Raw genomic sequence first — 20,822 nt, forward strand, 5'->3', positions numbered from 1 at the left:
AAATTAAGTACCTACGATATTTTTATAGAAGAATAACTTCTATTACTTATTACTTATTTTCCATTAGTCATATTTCGCTGCTTTCATCAGTGACAATTCATCGCAAGCACACGAAAAAATCCGGGTTCCGTGTCCAAAACATTGTATTTAAATACAAAGAATTCTGAATTGTAGTATTTATTATTTTATACTAGATGTTGCACTGTCCCGCACCAAATTGTAATAATGTTTCCTATCCACTGGTTGCCTGGAAGAAATTGCTGCTTAGCAATAAGGCCGCCAGATTGTACTGTATCTATCTTCATCTGTGTGAATCTGTTTTGTATGTTGTGTGCAATAAAGTATATTTGATTTGATTTGATTTAATTCAAACTTTGTTGCACTTATACCAACCGTACTAGAACTTTATCATCATCGCAATTTTGCAACTACCCCAAATGCTGTCAGTCTCCATAGTTTTATATCTGTGTTTGTGTGTTTCTGCATTTCATATTGATTTTCAATATTAGCCCTAACTAGTTCCACGAATTTATTCACATTTTTACAATCGAGCAAATGTCAGTATTCAATTGCAATTCCGTTCATTTCCAGCATTTTCTGATATTTGTGTGTATCCTGGTGTTGTTTGGTTTGTATTAAAGTGTTAAGTGTGTAAATTCTATGTAAGTATATTTACAATTTTAAACCAATATACCTCTGTCCTGCATGTTCATTTCATTTGTATAAACTTACCATTCAATAAATTAATCATGTACCTACTTACTTATTAATATTTTGTGAGTTGACTTGACAAACTTTATTTTAAGCCAAATCAAATCAAACCTAGGTACTAAGTTAAAATTGAACTTAAATTCATACAAATACTTTGAGAATAACTTGGGAATAGGTTTGAGGAGGTTGAATGGTTTTAAAAATAATGACTTCTATTAGGTATTTAAAATTTTCCCTTTGTGTAAGTATATCCAAATTATTGCAAATGGCGTATTTTTTTTAATGTATTGATGTAATACGGCATGTTAGTGAAATCCTAACAAAAACTTTGAGGGATGATTCTGAGTTGATATCAAGTGCTCAAAAATACTAAACGTTTCATAAATTTTCCGACAGAAAATTGTACTTGATATCAAATCAGAATCATGATCTGAATCATACCCCTCAGTATTGGTTACAGTGTCACTAACATAAAGCTATGCGCCATCTCCTCGTTAATACACATAGTGTTAGTTCAAAGTACCGAATATTGAGGTGATTATTCAACTTTTTATTTTGAGTTATATCAAGTGGAATTGTCCATCGCAATTTTATGTATATTTTTTGTGATTTTTTTATATTATTTTCATTTCCGAACGGCAACACACTACAACAGAATTATTGTGATGGAAAATTCCACTTGATATTAACTCAGAATCATGGGCTAAATTATCCCCCTCAGTATTCGGTACGGTGCTAACCCCTTTATATCACTCTCACGGGCCTATTGGAAGGTGTTAGAAATAAGTTGTGCCTTTTATTGTCATTATTGTACTATCCTGTACAAAAGTTCAAGCTTTCTAGAAAAGTTTAATAGAAAGAACTAGAAGGTTTCCAATTCGAAGAATATTGTTGGTGACAAATACATTTAGAGATGAAAAATAATATAAACTGTATTATACTGATATAAGCTGTTGTCTTATTGCGGCATTATTTTCTTCTGGGTATACACATCAGGGTAGGCAGAGACCATAAAATTCACTTACCTACTACGATTCTGACACTCTTTTGCTTTGTTCACCGGATTAACCTCTCATATGCCGAGATACCAGACACAATAGATTTTACATTGTGTCTGGTCGAGATCCGCGTTCCGGCGTTCGAAAGATTAAAGTACCTACCTTTTGCGATGACAATTTTTATCGCTTTTACAAGGTATTTTTTCTATATTATGGAAAGATTATTTCCTGGATAACAAGGCTGTATAATATAGGTTTGTCACACTCTTCGAATGCATTACTAAGCCTGTGGAATCATGTTTATTTTAGGTACCTACCTAATATTTAAAAGCTTATCTCTGTTTGTCTGTTTGTCTAGAAGGACTTAGTTTTATTTCAATCTACTCTGAACCGGCGTGTGTTTATGAAGCGATTGATGAATGTGGAGGAAGCAAGAGAAGTGTGTCAGGATCGAAGCAAATGTAATTCTATAGTCTCTGCTTACCCCGGTGGGAAATAGGCGTGGGTTTATGTATGTATGTATGTATCTCTGTTTGTGATCATGTTGGTCCACACAGTTATAATCTCAAACTAGCACTAACAAGTTTTACACGAACACGAACTCTAATTTCGTTTGTAGTTTGGATTTCAAATAAACGATTTAGTATACTGGTTTTCACTAAAAGACTATGATATGCTGATAACTTAGTAGCATAACATGTAGCTGTTCAAACTGTTCTTAAGTACTTATAACATTTTTTTCTTGATATATTATATTACCAACCCGCAGTGGAGCAGCGTGGTGGAGTATGCTCCATACCCCCTCCGGTTGATTGAGGGGAGGCCTGTGCCCAGCAGTGGGACGTATATAGGCAGTTTATGTTATGTATGTTATATTAATAAGTAACTTGGAAGGTAAAGAAAAACAAGATTATTTTCGGTAAGTACAATATATTTCATTACAATTCATACATTGAATCTAAATTATCATAATACGTAATACAAAAAATAAATAAATAAGTATTACAATGAATTTAGTGTCTAATTCTTCTTTCCTTTCTCAAGCAGTTCATGATGTTTGCGAGATTTGCGGAATGCAGCAGTGCCCAATGCCTGTAAAAGAGAAAAAATAATAATACCTGTAATAAATCCTGAGAAAGGGAAATTCGCCTGTTTCAAAAATATTTCGAAACTTAAAATTCAAGTTGCTGTCAATGTCACCTTATTATACCTCATATTATTATAATTGGAATAAGTACTCATAATAGTTAACAAGATCAATATGATGAAAAGAATGTAAGATGATCCGTGCTTCGGAAGGCACGTTAAGCCGTTGGCTCCTGTTACTAGGGCCTGACACCAGGGTTGATGGGGTTAGTAATCCACACGATAGAAGAAAATATGATATTTAGTTTTAGATAGTTGTCCTCTCCTGTCTACACAAGAGAAGAAAAGAACATCCCACGGATATGAGATCAGTGACCGACCTCATCAAATCAACCTTGGTGTCAGGGTTATTGAGCCACCAAAGGCCCCCTGACAATGGCTTGTGTAGGTAACAACTACATACTTACCTACTTACATAAGTAAATAATCGCTTAGACTAACTACAACTGCGTAAGATTCACAAAGCGATTTTTGTTTTGTCTCCACTGGGATTCGAAATCAAGACCTCAGGCGTTTTAGATGTTGTTGAAGATGCATTAATTAATCGTGACCGATAAAAGTGTGTATTCAGTATTTGTATCAGGATTGTACGCGACATAATTATTGATAAAACTTTTTACTCTATCAAAGTGTTGTATGAAACAGTGCTTTAAGTAAAATATTCAAAAGCTGATGCCTGATGCCGGGCAGCAGCGGTATCAGTACTGGTTGGAGGCCGAGGAAATGAATTCTGGTAGGGCTCTGGACATCACCGATTGAGAAATTGGTCAGTGTACTGCGGATCGACAAGAGTGACAAAAGCGCAGCTCTTAAATAAAGAGAGAGATATTCAAAAGCTGTTTTCAAATAAATTAATTAATATTTATTTACTTACAAATACATTTCCCACGCGCCAAGCTTCGGTGCTCTGTAGTGACAGTGAGAAAATAGCAAACACGAAAAGGAGAAGGTTAAGGTATTTCATTTTGGTTTTCTTCTGTCGATGGAACTACTTGTGAAGGTGTTAAAATGTTTACTAATAGAATAGTAAAGAACAGTGTGGTTTATATGTTGTTGATGTAGTTAAAAAAGCGTCATTTATTTTTCTTACCTTAGACAGCGGGAAAACGATTTAGACAGGTGTTCACCGTTAATGGTTTTCTTGACGGAGAATCCACAAAGTAATGACATGTGCAGGAAAATTAGATACAAAAGTTTGTTTCTTTTACTTTCCCTAAGGGGATAGTAAGTAAGTTAGTGAGGACAGCGTTTGCAACGATTCAACGATGTAAATATTGCTTTATCTATGAAAGCGTCTCTTCACATGTTTATACTTATACTTACTCGTACTATAGGTAGAATAGGTGGTGTCCTCCGAAGCAGCAAAGCAGCTTTTTTTTGACGTGACTTATTGTAGATTTGCCGCAGATGGCATTAACTACTTGGCCGGACAAATGGGGAGCGCTAAAGCCTCTCACCCGGTACAACATTTAAGACAACAGGCCTGAGGGTGCCCTGTTGGGCGCGAAACTCGGCTCAGGGCGTCGTCTGAGAGGAAAAATGTTTGCAAGGAGTAATCGACCCAAGTGGGTCGATAGCGATAAGGGCTGATTGAGGGAAATCGTCGACCAAGCCGGCGGGGTCGGTATCGGGGTCCTGAAGTGTTTGGTGTCGCGAGCTGATTGGCTGCGTCTACATAATCGTCGTTAAGCACGTACGTAGGTACGTCAATAGTAACTTTGACACCACCAGGGTCGGAACAATTTCCGACCTCATCAACCCTGGTGACAAAGTTACTATTCTCACTATTGTGTTTTTCAAGACAGAGTATGAGCTGGACAAACTTTAAAACAGCCATCATAGCCATATTATGATATTTCGATACAGTAGAGTGGAATATCCGGCGATTTTTTTAGAATAATCCCATTGCCCAATTGATATAATTATAACGTCTGTTGTATAATAATCAGCAACAAGAACGTTTAAAAATATGCCGATAAATTGGGAGAAAAAAAATGTTTTTGTAAGGCAACATAATAATATGAGGGAAAGTGAGTAGAACGGAACGTTAGATTGATAAGAAAGTAAGAGAGAATACTATGGAGGGATAATGAATGGGAACAAATGGGAATTTGGTTGTTTATGGTATGAGGGACTTTTTGGCGGGAACGGAAACGGGACGGTTACTTTCTTCATTGAATAATCTAAATAATCAATACGAAGTGGTGTTTTGTGGTTGTTGATCGCATTTAGTCGGAAAACATTCGCGATAGATATAATAATAACGGAATATTCAATAAACAAAGTGTACCTATCTATTTTCGCTTCGTGCCAGCAAGCCGTTTCATAACTCGAAAGTTCATGCGGGCTGTTGAGTTAATTCGTTTGGGGTTCGGAGTAGGTAGGAGTCTGCTCCGAGGGTGGGGGCTTAGGTTTCATCATTCATCGTCATCACCTTTCATCATTTCATTAATCATCATCATCAAGAAAAAAAATACATAAGACATTACATGGCTGTACGGGCATATATATCTTTGCCTTACCCTTCGGGGAAAACCAAAACAAAAAAAATGTTTATGGTGTGAATTTATTTAGAATGGTTAATGAATGGGGATTTTTGGTGGGAAACGGGAACGGGACAGTTGCTTTCTTCATTGAATAATCTAAATAATTAATACGAAGTGGTGTTTTGTGGTTAATGATCGCATTAAGTTAGTCGGAAGACATTCGCGAGTGTTATTATATCGGAGTAGGTATTCAATAAACAAAGTGTATCTGCCTATTTTCGCTTCGTGCCAGGAAGCCGCTTCATAACTCAAAAGTTTATGCGGACTTTTGAGTTAATTCGTCTGGGGTTCGGAGTAGGAGTCTACTCCGAGGGTGGGGGCTTAGGTTTCATCATCATCATCTTTCATCATTTCATCAATCATCAAGAAAAAAAATACGTAAGACATGGCTGTATGGGCATAGTTCCCTTTGCCTTACCCTTCGGGGAAAACCAAAACAAAAAAAAAAGGCTAATGAATGGGGTCAGAGTGTAAAAGTGCATTTGTTTTTTGTAAGGCTTTTCGGCGGGAAACGGGAACGGGACAGTTGCTTTCTTCATTGAGTAATCTAAATAATTAATACGAAGTGGTGTTTTGTGGTTAATGATCGCATTAAGTTAGTCGGAAGACATTCGCGAGTGTTATTATATTGGAGTATTCAATAAACAAAGTGTATCTGCCTATTTTCGCTTCGTGCCGGGAAGCCGCTTCATAACTCAAAAGTTTATGCGGACTTTTGAGTTAATTCGTTTGGGGTTCGGAGTAGGAGTCTACTCCGAGGGTGGGGGCTTAGGTTTCATCATCATCACCTTTCATCATTTCATTAATCATCAAGAAAAAAAATACGTCAGACATGGCTGTATGGGCATAGTTCCCTTTGCCTTACCCTTCGGGGAAAACCAAAAAAAAAAAAAAAAATGTTTTTTGTAAAAACAAAGAAAATAAAAGGAGTGAATAAATAAAATAATCCTTTTAATTCTGTATCCCACACAAATATACATAATATACATACTTACATAAACTCACGTCAGTATAACCCAAAAGGAATAGATAGAGCCACAGTTAGTTGGAAGACCACTTGTGGATACTGTTGATATTCAATATGAAGATGGATTTGATGCATCGAACGGTAATCGGCCCATCGTCCATTATCGGTAACGGACAATTATTATGCAAGAATGAACACAACTCGCGGATGAGACGTTCGTTATGTAAAATTGACGATTCAAAGTGTAACTATGTTACCTACTGAATAAAGATATTTTAGAATTTGAATTTGACTCGCCAGCTGGTTTTCATTACTTTCTATGATACGAGTATATAATAAACTGTAAATATTATACTGATAAATGAATAAGCCATCGCCTTATTGCGGCATTCAGAGACCACGAAATCGCACTAACTACGATCCTGACAATTCACTTTTGCTTCGACCACTCTCATCAAAGTCTTCATGCATGTTCGCTAGTTTAGAGTACTTACTTACTCTTTTGCGATAAGAATTTCTCATTATGGATGCTTTTATAAGGTTTACTTCTATATGAGGAGCTCGGTGGCGCAGCGGTAAACGCGCTCGGTTTGCGATTGTTGAAGTTAAGCAACTTTCGCAAAGGCCGATCATAGGATGGGTGACCACAAAAAAAAAGTTTTCATAACGAGCTCTTCCGTGCTTCGGAAGGCACGTTAAGCTGTTGGTCCCGGCTGCATTAACAGTCGTTAGTAACCACCAATCCGCACTGGGGCCGCGTGGTGGTTTAAAGCTCGATCTCCCTATCCATCCATAGGGAAGGCCCGTGCCCCAGCAGTGGGGACGTTAAAATGCTGATGATGTGTGTGACTTCTATATTATATGAATATTACTTTATCCGAGATAACAGAGTTGTGTTATGGAAATATACCTATACCTCACATTCTCCTAAGGCATTACTTTGTGGAATGTTGTTCATTTTCCTACATGATATTTAAAAGCAACTTCTCTTTGACTGTTTGGGATCTCGTAAGTCTAAACAGTTATAATCTCGAACGAAAACTAACAAGTCACCACTGGCAAATTTTATACGATTTCTCATAGATGTTCTCATAGACATGTTTAATTTTGTTTAAAGTTTGGATCATACTTACTCGTAACACTATGGATCCGTTTGACCTTTTGCTGATAACTTTGTATCTAGAATATATCCGGCGGTGAGGCTATTAGACAGTTAACAAGCTAGTGTTGAAACTGGTCCCAAGTGTCACAAAACTTTCTTCATGAATTACATCAATAGCTTGGAACTTAATGAAAAACAAAAGATTTAATTTCGTAACAGTATATTTCAGTACAATTCATACATTGAATCTAAGTTATCACAATACGCAGTCGTCTGTTAATAATAAATAATTATTCTATACAATGAATTAAATTACTAATTCTTCCTTTTCTCAAGCATATCATGATGTTTGTGAGCTTTGCCGAATGCAGCAGCGCCCAATGACTGTAAAAGAAAAATCAAATAAGTAAGAGAAAAAAAAATAGGGTAATCGGTTTACAATGTCCTGGTTAGGAGGACCTATCCAAATTAGGGATCACCGGGATTCGAAACCGAATCGAAAGCCCGACATTCAACCACTGGACAACGAAGGCCTAGCCTTTTTCAACTGAATTATTTAACATTTACTCACAAATACGTTTCCCATTCGCCAAGCCTCGGTGCTCTGCAGTGTCATTGAGAAAAAAGCAAACACGAAAAGTAGAAGGTTAAGGTATTTCATTTTGGTTATCTTTAGTCGATGAAACTTCTTGTGAAGGTGAGAAAAATCTTACTAATAGAATAGTAGAACAGTGTAGTTTATATATTGTTGATGTAGTTAGAAAAGCATAATTTATTTTTCTTACCTTAGTATTACAGCGGGAAAACGATTTAGACAGGTGTTCACCGTTAATAGTTTTCTTGTCGGAGAAATCACAAAATGAAGACATGTGCAGGAAAATTAGATAAAAAGGTTGTTATTTATTTTACTGTTACGAAAGGGATGGTAAGAAGTTATTGAAAAAAGAGCGCTTGTAACGATTTGACGATGTAAATACGCTTTTCTACGAAAGTGTCTGTTCACATTTTTATACTTAGATACTATAGAATAGGTAGTATCCTCCGATATTCAAGGTTAAGTATGTAATTGTATATTATATTCTATTTATTTATTTATTTATTTATTTATTTATTTGTACACAATGAAACAGACACAAGAAACATACAAAGAAAACAGATAGTACAGGCAAGCTTATCTCTAAACAAAGAGATTTCTTCCAGCTGACCTACGTGACAAGAGAGACTTTCAATGTATAATATTATATAGATAGACATACATACGCGTACAAATACTATGTTTCGATTTCGTATAAAAAGTGTCTACAAGATTTGTTCCCTGCCTCACTTGACTTCTGATTACGTGATTGCGTGCATCAGTGTGAAAATGAATGTTATATAAGTTTACTTTAGATATTTTGAAAGCTTGCTGGAGCTGTAGTAGCCCAGTTGGTAGAACGCTTACCTCTCACTTTAAGGTTGCAAGTTCGAATCCAGCACAGGCCTAAACCAATGATAAATTGTCGAGTTTGTTTCCGAATTCATGTTTGGATCACAAATGATTATCACGTGCTCAGCGGCGAAGGAAAACATCGTGAGGAAACCCACATTCCCGAGAAATACATTTTCGGATATATGTGACCTAACCTGTATTGGGCTGGTTTTCTCTTTGCGAGTTGGAAGGTCAGACAGGCAGTCGCTTCTATAAAAAAGCCGGACCTGTCAAATCTTCAGGTTAGGTAAGTGGACCCTGTGAAAAAACGGGATAATGCTAGGGAGATGATGATGACTTTGAAAGTTTGTTAGAAAGTATGTTCATATTTTTTACTATAATATTTTTAGTATTCACTGAAAGAGATTGTGCAAAGTAACGTAGTTGTATATAAGTAACCGCCTGTGTATTTAGACATGAAAATCAATTTAATATTTACACTAAAACAACGTAGGTACTTAAACTGGTCGAGAAAACGGGTGATTGTAACGGTTATTTAGGTGAAACCGAAGTTCTCCAGGGGCCTATTAAGGCCTTACGTGCTCGGTTTTCCGCCTCACCGACGCATGTTGACTGAACTGGTTCTCACTAAAAGTTACACGGGATATTGGCTTAGTCTATCGCGCCACTGCCTGCAAACTTTGTATCTACTTAGCCGTTATTGATCTATAATGTTCAATAGTTTGAAAGTGCAACAAGGTTTCATTGAAATGAAAGTGATGGGGGATGTCTGCTATTCGTTTGTGATTTTGAGGTTAGTAGCGGCACGGACGTTGACGACTAAGGTCAATGAAGTGTGGGTACTTAGTTCTTCTTGCGCTGGATGTACCTCTGACTACCCCAATTGGGATATAGTCGTGAGCTTATATTATTGTATTGTGTTATGTATAACAATTCCTTCCTTAAACGTAGTCTCTCTCACGTGTGGGTTGTGAGATCAATGACTAACCTCAACTTTAACAACCCTGGTGTTAGGGTTGCTAGACGTAAGTACGTATTTTTAACGTCCTTAGTTAATACTTAGTTATGCCGTTGATCCCGGTCTGCTAGCCCAAACACCTCCACCAAACCGCAGTGGAGCAGCGTAGTGGAGTATGCTCCATACCCTCTCCGGGTGATTGAGACGAGGTCTGTGCCCAGCAGTGGGACGTATATAGGCTATTTATTTTATGTTTGTATGTAGTTGATGAGCAGGACAACCGTCAAAACAGCCACCATAGCATGCCGCAATATATATTACATAATAATAAAACTTATTACCAAATAATTTGATATGATAAATATCATGTCAAAATTGACATGGTAGAGTTTTTAAAGAAGATAATACAAGACACGTCGAATCTCAGGAATATCAATAATATATAATCCAATTACCCAGTTGACACCTACAGCGTCCGTTGAATAATAAGCAGCAATAAGCGTCTAAAAATATCCGACAAATATTAAAAATGTAAATCGGAAGAAAAGATTTTGTTTTTCTTATGTAGCACAGAGTTAGTGACATCGTAACGAAAACTTTGAGGGATGGTTCAAACCATGATTCTGAGTTGATATCAAGTAGAATTTTCCGTCGCAAAAATTTTCATGAATTTTCCGATAGGATATCAACTCAGAATCATGGTCTAAATCATCCCCCCCCCCCCGTATTTGTTACGAAAAAAATCTACTTGTATGTAGTGGTACAAGTGACATAGTAACAAATACTGAGGGGGATGAATTAGCTCATTATTTGAATTAATATCAAGTGGAATTTCCCATCGCAAAAGTATAGAATTGGAAATAATTTAAAAAAATACACAAAAAAAATAACTTTGCGACGAAAAACTTCACTTCATATTATCTCAGAATTATGGTCTGAATCATCCCCCCTAACACCCGGTATATACTTACACATAAACAGTGTATTAAGTCTCACTGTTGGGCATAGACCTTCCTTCCATCAAACGGAGAGGATATGGAGCATCATATCTAAGGTATTCGTGCTTCGAATGTTGATCAGTACATCGTCCGTTTTGGGTAATGGTCCAATATGCAAGTATGGACACAATCCATCATTTGGTTTTTACGAGGTGCCTCGGTAGACAAGTACGGATGAGTATAAATTGTTCATAAGATCTACGTGACTTTGTGTGTGATAATGATAACACATTGAGATATATTAAATTTATTGAAAGAGTTGCGTAATCGAAAACAATCATTTATCGAATACATTATACAATGCGGAAACCACTTTGTTTGCGCTTTGATTGTATTAACATTTTAACCTATTGGTAATTTGTCGTTGCAGTAAACATCAATAAGGAAAAATAATTTTCTTTAGCATTACCTTATCAACAAGCACTCGGGAAGATTTAGTATTTTTTTTTATCGAAGACATATTGTTACGACTGTATCTTTTGAGGAAAAAAAATAATTTGTAATGTTTTTGCATAAATTAGCATAAGTATTATTATTGGAACTACATATTTTAAATTGAATACCTACTGTGTCCATAACGGTTGTCAGCGTCAATATGGTTTATTTACGGTTGTTCTAACAAACCAAATCTACAAGTGATATAAGAAAATCAATGTAATTCTGTGATTAGGCTCTACACATTATAAATCTATTTTTTAAACTTGTCTAATCGTAATTACATTTTTTTTTCGATTTGCCCATTCGGGCAGGCAAAGGGCACTTAGCCCGTACAGCCTGGCGTTTGGTCGTCTTTTTCTTTGTAGAATCCGGTATACTAACGTCTTCAGTATTCACTCTTCATGTAACTTGGTAAATAGGGATTTAAATAAACTAGATTGTTAGGAATCATAAAATGAACTTATGATAAACATGAAGTATAGACGTGTAAATCAGGATCCCTGATGGTGTAACTAAATACATGTCGTTAATGACATGAAGCGTCCACAGTTTCTAACTTCTATTACACTTATAGTTAAACCTTACCTACCATGTCTTTAAGTAGCTTTGAGAATACATCCTGGTAAATGTATTTAAATGGGCCTATTGAACCAAATTTCGACTTTGTAGTGACTGTGAATGAATACTTCATTAAGTAACTTATTTCCATACTTAGGTATAAAGTGTAAGTATATTAAATGTTTTTGTCCAGTAAAAAATAATCTGGTATGTCTGTCATCGTAAAATTGTAAATAACGTTAGATTATCTATCTCGCGAGATTGTGAACTGTCGAAAAATTGTGAACTTTAATATACTGCTTACAATATAACGTATTATTTTTCGTCAGATTATAATCTATCGAAGTGAAACTGTTAAATCACAATCTTACAATTGTCAAATTAACCAAGTTGTGAGACTTTGCTGAACATGAACTTTTATTTTCTGATTATCCTGTACGGTATGTATATCTCATGTTTATTTTAAATGTTGTTGGGTCTGTTATCATAAAGAAAATTTGGTCGGAACTTTCAAGAAGACACTTTGGTCACTGATTAGGTGCCTACTGCATGAAACCGTTTTTGTATGTGCTTTGAAATACTTAATTCACATTTTGAAACTTTGCAAATAAAATACACTATAAGTTACTTTTTAAATACACGTATAAATTATTGTTTAGTATAGTTATGGAAAATTAGTTACGTTTTCTATTCAGATAGTTTATTTTTCTAGTGTACAACATTCTTCAAAACGTTCATAACTAATTAAAAACTTTGCTTACTTTATGTCTACTGAAAATAATCATCAGCCGTACGACGCCCACTGCTGGGCATAGGGACTAACTAATTTATATGTAAAGTCTAAAGACATCAAAAAACAAAAATCTGCTTACCCATACCAGTCTACATTTTACGAATATTTTATAGATAACGGAAAAAAATACATTATATATTTGTATTTAATTTTTAGTTTCTTTTTCGTTTTTCCTTCGGTAATTAATGACCAAATCATAAGTTGGATTGTTGTAAAGATTGATTGAACATTATTGAAGTCGAGCCAAAATGTAAATTTCGATGTTCATTGTTGATGCTAGAATCAATGATCCCGATCGTCTCTCGTTTTCGAATAAAACGATAGAGTTATTGGGTATAAATCAACGTCTGCATGCATACAAAATGAGAGTACTGTTAAAATGTCACTAAAAAGAGGTTTGGATAATAAAACAAAGAAAAGCTGTCATTACACATTCTCGCAACTCTTTAATTAGGTATCTCGTTAAAAGTTTATATAACCTGTCATTTAGTAGGTAATTTCACTTGCAGGCCGCATTGTTAGGGCTTTAATCTTCACTTCTGTGTTTTTGTTTCCTATAATTATCAATCAATCAATCAATCAATCATTTATTTGCCAGAATACAATTTACAAAAGATGGTAAGTATAGTATTACAGTAGGTCATAGTATTCAACCTTAACTAGGCATGCAAATATTTTAACAATTTGAAAACAAAACTTCCAATCATAATAAATTTAAAATTTTACGTTTTAAAAGACAAATAATCGTTTAAATTATAAAAACAATTCTCCAACAACCAATTTGTCAATGTTTTCTTAAAACAGCTTCCTTCCAATGACTTCAGACAATCCGGTAGTTTATTATATATTAAAATACATAAGTTAAAAACATTTTTTTCATAAATAAAACACCTGGAAGGGGGCTGATATAGCATGTCTTTATACTGTGCTCTAACATGTCTGTTTGAACGTTCTCTACGGAGTTGGAATATATGTTGATTACATTTAACAAATAAGCATATATCCTTAATGTACATGCATGGCAAGGGCAAGATCCTAAACTTTTTGAAAAGAGGCCTGCAACTGTCCATAAATCGAGCATTTGCCAAAGCACGCACACATTTTTTCTGTAGCAAGAACACTCTATTAACCTCTACAGAATTGCCCCAAAGAATTAACCCATAACTTAGTATGGACGAAACATAGCCATAGTAGGCAGTTAGTGCCGCCTCGCATGACACTGTCTGTTTCAATTTGCGCAGAGCAAAAACGAAACGGTTCAACCTTTTGCAAACAGAATCAACATGGGTTTTCCAATTAAGATGCTTATCCAAATTTAATCCCAAAAATTTAATATTGTTAACTTCACTTAAGCGGTTATTGTTGTAACTTATATGTAAAGAGAGAGGTGATGTTCTGTAGGATAAAAATTGCATTATATTAGTCTTATCAATATTAACTTTAAGATTATTTAACTTGAGCCAATTAATTACATTTTCTATTGCAATGTTAATATCATCCTGAAATAAGTCCTTACTATGCGATTTTACAAGTAGAGTTGTGTCGTCAGCAAAAAGAAAGCATTTATGTGTCGTCTCATCTGGCAAGTCATTGATATATATTAAAAACAACAATGGGCCAAGAACACTACCCTGAGGAACTCCAGATCCATTGTGAAGTAACTGTGACCTATAACACATTTTAGTAAATGGTGCTCGCGATCCAGGCTTCGATTGATTCGTTAATCTTGATATTTCTACACATTGACTTCTATTTTTGAGATAACTCTGAATCCATAAAAATGCCTGACCTCTAATACCATATCTTTCCAATTTAGCCAACAATCGATCATGGTTAACAAAATCAAATGCTTTGCTCATGTCTAAAAATATAGAGACGATAGGAGTCTTTTCATTAAGACTTTCAGTTATATATTTGATAAGATTAAAGCAAGCAAGAGTGGTCGAGGATTTTTTGCGAAAACCAAATTGATTTGAATGTAAAATATTGTGTTTAACTAAGAAACTATTTAGTCTGGATAACATTGCTTTTTCAAATATTTTAGAAAATACTGATAGTATCGACACTGGCCTGTAATTGTTTGGATCTGTCCTATCCCCTTTTTTGTACAATGGCTTAACTACCGCTATTTTTAGCCTATCAGGAAATGAACCTTGAATAAAAGACAGGTTAATAATGTATGACAATGGTCGACATATACAATCAGCACACGATTTTATTATTTTGGTAATTATCCCATCATAACCGCTAACTTTGCTATTTCTTAAACTCATTATTATATTAAAAGTCTCTTTCTCATCAGCAGGTATTAGATATATCGTATGGGGATTTATGGATGTAGCTATAGAACTTTGAGCATTATACGTTTTATTAGTGCATGTTAAATTAATAAAATAGGAATTCAGAGAATTGCAAATGTCAAGTGAATTAGTAAATGTCAAATTATTAAAATTTAATTTACTAATCCCATTATTAATATTTGGATTAGATAAAGTCGATGATATTGTTCTCCAGGTCGCTATACATTTATTTTTACTATTTTTAATGAACTTTACATTATCATTTCTTTGGGCTGTCCGTATACATTTTTTTAAGATAATTTTATAGTTATTAAATTGAGTTTTATTTAATATTTTATTTTTTGAATGTTGTTTATAGTTAATGAAAAGACTTCTTTTTGTTTTTATAGATTTACGCAAGCCTTTAGTTATCCATTTCAGTTTTGTAGGGCTATTGTTTATTTTAATTTTTATTATTGGAAAACATAAATCGTAAAACAATGATACAGTATCACTAAATTCATCAAAAGCTTCATTTAATGTCTTGCTGTTAAAAACATTTGAAAATGATAGGGATGCTAAACTTTCATAAAATTTTCTAATATTGTCTAGTTTATAATCCCTTCTATATTCAAACCATGATGTTTGTTTTGTTTTTTGTTTAGGTAGTTGAAAACTAATACTTTGAGCGGTTTCATGATCTGAAAGGTTTAAATAATGGATCTGTGATTTAACTGATTTGATATTACTTGCAATTTGATCTATAGAAGACTTTTCTCTGGTTGGTACAAGTATATGCGGATCTAGGTTGTAATTTTGTAATGTAGCAACTAAATCTCTCTTATGTGAACTGTCTTTTATCATGTCAATGTTCCAGTCTCCGCAAATAATAATTTGTTTCTTTTTAAATTTATCACATAAATAAAATAAGAGTTTGTCAAGTTGATGTAGAAAAATATTAATGTGTGATTTAGTCTCAACGGGTATTCTGTAAACAGCTACTACTATTACATTTAACTCTACCAAAATAGCTCCACAGCATTCAAAATAATTAACGATCGACAATTCTCTACAATATTCTAAACACCGTGCATCATATTCTTTCTTGACTAATATGCAAGTGCCGCCTCTGGCTCTATTCGATCGACAATATGATGCGACTAGTTTGTAGTTATTTATTTTAATATTATTTTGTGATCCATCCTTTACAAATGATTCACTGAAACATAGTACATCAAATGCCTCCTTATTATGAATAAACACATCCAAAGATAATTCAATCAAGTCTTGTTTATTACAAAGGCCTGCTATATTTTGATGGAACAGTCTGAAGTCATCTGAAGTTGAAACACATTTCTCCTTATTTACGAAAAAACTCTGGGTTAGTTTGAGTACATTGGTCATTGAGAATCTTAGTTTTAGAATTTACTAATGCTATATTTTTACAATTTATCATTATCATATCCATTATCAAAGCTCTACATGTATTTTCTTTATGTAAACCAATATAGCCCGAATAAAAAGTTTGTGAAAAATTAATGTGGTCGAAGTTATTACAAATTATGCGTAGCATTTGATTGAATTTATAAGTATTAAGATGCTTACAATGCTGAATCTTACCAAATATTACATTAGTATTAGTAACTAGATTTAGAAAGTAATATAACTCAGATTGGAATTTAATTAAATTAGAGTCATGAGAGCCAGCCAAAATAATTATATAATCATTTTTTGTCATTTTCTTGCATTCTGAGATATAACCAGACAGTACATTCTTAAATGAAGCCATCGGTTTTATAACTGCTGTAACTGTATATTCTTCTCCCAATTTCTTCTCCAAAGTGTTACGTATATCACGACCTGTTTCATCCGCAAGAATAAGAACTCTATTTTTAGTTGATCGTCTGTCATATAACTGTCTCACTGAAGAAGACGGTGTAAATTCCTTTTCTATTTCCTTATGTCTTTCATCTTCTGTATTAAGTTTAACTTCTCCATTATTTATTACTTCCTTATCTATTTCCTGATATATTTCATCTTCTGTATTAGGTATATTCTGTATTAGGATCTTCAATTTGCTGTATGTCCTGTTTATTTAAAAACTTCTTGTGTCTATTCGTCACATTCATACTAAGTTCTCTACCCTTTATGTTGTCTTTCTTTTTCTTTTCTGAAAGTTTCGGAATTTGTTTTAAGTCTTCAATCTCTTTATTTTTTTTATTTATTTCCTTCTTTAGTAACTCATTTTCTCTTAGGCACTTTTCCAAAACTTCATTTGTAATATTTAGTTTCTGTTTCAGCTCCTTTAATGTATCAATTGATTCTACTGTTAAATCATTGCTATCTTTCTCACAAATTTCTTTTGAACATCTTCGATCTTGAATATCTAAAGAGCAATCAGTATGTAGATACTCGGAGTCGGAGTCTAACGAATCGAAAGAATTTTGTGTGGAGACGTTAATAGTGTAGTTATTTGTTTCCCTTTCTTTTTCAGTCGAAGTATAGTTAGGTTCCATAGGAATTTCACTCGTTGTTTTTACTGATGGAGCTGAGATCTTTTTCTTGTTTCGGAGCGTCACATTCTTAGAGCTGTCCGTGTCACTTAGGTAGATTTGACTCTCTGAAACAGGTATCTCATTCTCTATAAATGACTCCGAATGTTGTTGGCGAACTGGAGTATCATCTTTGCGTATCTTTCTCACAGTAACAATACATTCCGGACATTTCCACACTCGCTCTAAGTTATGTCTCTCACTGTTAAAGTATTCTTTGGTCATGCTGATACAAGAATAATGGTACCATTTTTTACATTTAATACATTGTATTCTTTGCATTACTGATGTGTATTCACCACAAGCCCAACAGTTTAACTTTGACATTATGAAGTAGATGAAATTCCAGCGCAAATAAAGTACCTATTTCACTTATGAATTAATAATAACCACTTTATAAAACACTAATGATAGTATATCAGGACACACTCAAGTATATTTAAAGAATACATAGTTCATAAGTTAAAAACAGTTTTCAAATTTGTAATAATTAAAAACAGCGACATCTTCCGAGGAATAGTATAGTGGTATCAATGTATTTCACATTCAGTTATTTTAGTTTCGCTACTTGTCAATAGATGGCGCCTCAAGTTTATTTTGTGTTGTTTTTGTAGGTAATTATTTAAAATTCTAACGGTTAACAATAATTTAACACTTTTATTGCAAATATTATTGTTTTAAGTATTCAGTTTTGTAGTCATAAGTAGAACTTAGCACTCACAGTTATTTTCTATATGTATTGAATCCATTTGACTTTAATTCGTAACAAAAACACAGTTTCAGTGTCAACAATTTAAATGTTCACTTATTTCACTTATTTCACATTGAATATAGTCACCAACGTTTGTATATGAAGATTATAACCTATTTAATTTACTAGAATAGTTTTCCGATGTTAATTACACTTAATACATTATTTAGAAATAATATAATCTAATCTGCTTAAGTACCCATCTACTTAAAAAATAAGTTATTAACGTGAGCGTTACACAATGGGAAACCATACGAAATTGGGTTTTCTAATTAATTCTGAATCCTTTATACGTAAAGGGTACAATCATTAAAGCTTCCCAATTTTCTGCAATCTGCGTGAAAACAATCTATGATACATCCCTCGTGGGTAAATACGTGCTTTGTTTGACGGTTACGTGCTAACATTGCTCCGTTATTTACTTTCCTCAATCTAGTTCACTTCTTAAGGAAACACCCAAGTGATTTCCTTATGAACGTTATAAAAAGAGTTGCGGTGGCACAAGCTTAACAATTACAGCTAGTGATTCATAGAAAACAGAAGATTCACAATGAAGGCTGTCTACCTGCTGCTAGTCGTGGCACTGGTTGCGCAGATTTGCACGGTCACGTGTTCTACTAAAATCGTGATCCCTGATCCAGGTGTCACCACCACTACCAAAAAACCTAAGACATGGGGCACAAAAATTAAGAACGGAATTGTAAGTTGATTTAGTTAAACTTTAAATTTGAAATCTGAAACACAAAATACGGTAGGTAGGGTAAATTTATTTTAAATGACAATATTTATTTTAGATAAAGTTTTTTGGTAATTAAATATACAGGAAAATAAATATTGGTTAGTAAATTTTATTTTATATTTTTTCAGGATAATTTCTTGCGAGGTGCAGCCGTTGTTGGGGTGGTGGGCAGCGCATTCGGGGGTCGTGGCAAACACAAACCTGCTGCTTTGCCTCCTAAGGCCTAATTGATGTAAACTTATAAAATAATTGATTATAATAAGCTACTCAATTCTTTCCTATGTCATTCCAAAGTTAATTTTATGAAAATAAATCGAGGCATTATATAAATCGATAATATTTTTTAGTCTTTTTAACATTCCTATTGTTAGGGCTAGTTAACCTCTCACGGTTTAAAAATATTATGTAATTCTCGTACGGTGTCTAAATAGTCTCATCCTCCCTTAATCAAGCCAGAATTAAAACCACGTGGAAAAATCATTAGTATATACCTATCACATACGTTTATGTACATCAAAGCAGGACAGACATAGTATAAAAGCTGACCGGAACAGGAGACAACGCATGACTAAATGGCAGCGCGTGGCCATCAAAGGCAGCTTTGAAACATTCTTTCGTTTAACCATAACCGTCATTCCGAAAATGCATTTAAGTTATGCTACACAAAATGTACGAAGCTACTCTTATGGTACTGGGGTGTTCACTCAGTTCCTTTGTTAAATAACGTAAAATAAATAAAAGTCAAAATGTTTCTATCCATATTTCGATATTTATTGTTGACGCAAAAAGCTCCCGATAGTCTTTGTCATCATATGAAATGACTTTATCGTTGCTCAATAAATACACCAACACTTAGTAAAAGAATACAAAACAAACAGTTTTACTTACCTATCTACACGTAATAAACAATTCACTGGATAAGCCAATGACTTTCTCCTTAATTGTATTGTTGTGTGAGCTACTTTAAAAAAAAAACTTGATCCCACCGCTGTAGACAATTACAACATAAAAATACCTTTAGAAAAGTTATGAAAATATTAATTCTTTACTTTTTAATTATTTTTATAAGTATTCATCGATCTATTTCTTATTGTCGAACGTGTTTGTAACCTTTGTAATTACTTAAAGTTCGAATATGCGAAGTGGCAAAACAGTCAGCGTTTTTTACTACAGTCTACGAGTGGTGAAACTAATCAGTACACACATACAATTAAACAACCACTTTGACGTTAATGTCCAAGACTTCTACGTGAATTGGGACCGTTTTCATGCAGATGGTAAATACAGTGAGTCTGTCAAGTTTCTCAGAAGTGGGTTTCTAAAATACACACCTCCGTCATTCTGTTCACTCGAAAATCATAGCAAAGAGAAATCTTCAAACTTGGGTAATTTTAAATTATGATACTTAGTCACTCCGTGGGTAAATACACGTTTTACATAGTATTAAGGAGAATCAAATGTACATACGTTGCATATTACTCAGTATTGACTTTCCTCGATATGGTTCGCTACTTAAGGAAAAGAAGAGAAAAATACGAGTCATTGGTTTCCTTATAGTTTCATATAAAATGAGTTACGTTAGTACAGACAAGACAATTGCTGCCGGAGATTCAAAGGAAACAGAAGCTCCATAATGAAGGCTGTGTACGTTTTAGTACTCGTAGCGTTAGTAGCGCAAATGTGTACGGTGTCGTGCGCCGTCTCTACCACCACCCCTAAGTCATGGGGCGCTAAAATTAAGTCAGGAGTTGTAAGTTCATTTCAGAAATATTTTCTAATGATTTAAACCTAAATTCGAACTTGTTTGAATTATAATTGAATAAATTAAGTCCCTTTTGTCAACGATAAAGTCGCCTT

Source organism: Pectinophora gossypiella, chromosome 12, assembly GCF_024362695.1.
Source record: "Pectinophora gossypiella chromosome 12, ilPecGoss1.1, whole genome shotgun sequence".
Lineage (NCBI taxonomy): Eukaryota > Metazoa > Arthropoda > Insecta > Lepidoptera > Gelechiidae > Pectinophora > Pectinophora gossypiella.